This window comes from Lolium rigidum, chromosome 5 (assembly GCF_022539505.1).
Source record: "Lolium rigidum isolate FL_2022 chromosome 5, APGP_CSIRO_Lrig_0.1, whole genome shotgun sequence".
NCBI lineage: Eukaryota > Viridiplantae > Streptophyta > Magnoliopsida > Poales > Poaceae > Lolium > Lolium rigidum.
In genome coordinates, this window is record NC_061512.1 from 204,204,128 (window position 1) to 204,205,298 (window position 1,171).

The window sequence follows — 1,171 nt, forward strand, 5'->3', positions numbered from 1 at the left end:
ATAGCACAGTTGAAAATGCAATCCATAAGTCATGCTGGTCAATCAATGACAATGATAAGCTCTATAAAAAACAGAGTCTATTGCTCTTCGACACGTTTTATATCGACTTCAGTCATGCTTTATTGGAGTTATCTGACGCCAAGGAGGAAGGAATATAGATTAGGATCCTAGCCGTTCCTAAGAGAGGTTACAAAAGAAAGGGACCAAGGATTTGGAGTCTTATTAGTGCATCAATCTACAGAAAGATAGGTCAAACTGTGGACTGAGGTTCAGTCAGGAATTAGCGTATAGAAAAGAAAGAAAACGTATGCGCTTTAGCAACAAAGCGCTCATCCCTTGTTCTTTCGCTTGGAAGCTCGTGCTTTCAGCAAGTTCGTACCAGTCGTCAGGAGCTCTGCGCCTAGCCGCAACCTAAACGCTGGTTCTATCCGGGAAAGAAAGATCAGGGGAAGAAGCGGGGTAGAGGAATTGGTCAACTCATCAGGCTCATGACCTGAAGACTGCAGGTTCGAATCCTGTCCCCGCCTAATCATAGATCTACCTGGATTTCATCAATCAAGATGATGACAAGATCTTTATCAAACAATGCAAGCAACGCACTTGATCTTGAATTGCCTATAGCTTTCATCCTGAAATTAGACCTCATTCTCCTAGTCCTATCTTTAGTGTGTTCTTATGATCACAACTGGATTCAGCTATCATCCGCCCAGCATCGGCGGAACTGTGTTCAGTATCCCACTGGTGATAAATGTCGCTATCATTACTGCTAATCAAATATATCTGAATTGATCTTTATGATATACCCCTTCTAGTTTCCAAAATTTATTAATAGGTATTATATCGTTAAAGGGTTGCTCGTGTTTGAAAGCTTGATCCACTATAGAATCGACCTCAGAATTCATCCAGTAGGTTACTTTTTCGTAACCATCAACAACAGCAGTAGGGTTCTTGAAACGTGCATGTGGTTCTGGTATTACAATATCTGCCTGGATATGATTAAGACACTTATACCATACGACTACACCTATCCCACCTAGAATTAAAATATTAAATAATCGAAAGACTTTTCGCTTATGTTGCGGCGAATACGCGGCTGTTGTTATTTGAACAAGAATCGAAGAGAATCGGTAATAATCATCCAGAAGTGATTTCATACCAGCTCCTGCATATG

At 40.7% G+C, this 1,171-nt stretch overlaps 1 non-coding gene across 1 annotated transcript; it reads left to right on the plus strand.

Annotated features, from left to right (window-relative positions):
- The first annotated feature begins 453 nt into the window (after window positions 1-453).
- Window positions 454-527, plus strand: TRNAM-CAU. The gene has a single exon. It is a non-coding gene; the product is annotated as a tRNA-Met (tRNA).
- The last annotated feature ends 644 nt before the right edge of the window (window positions 528-1,171 follow it).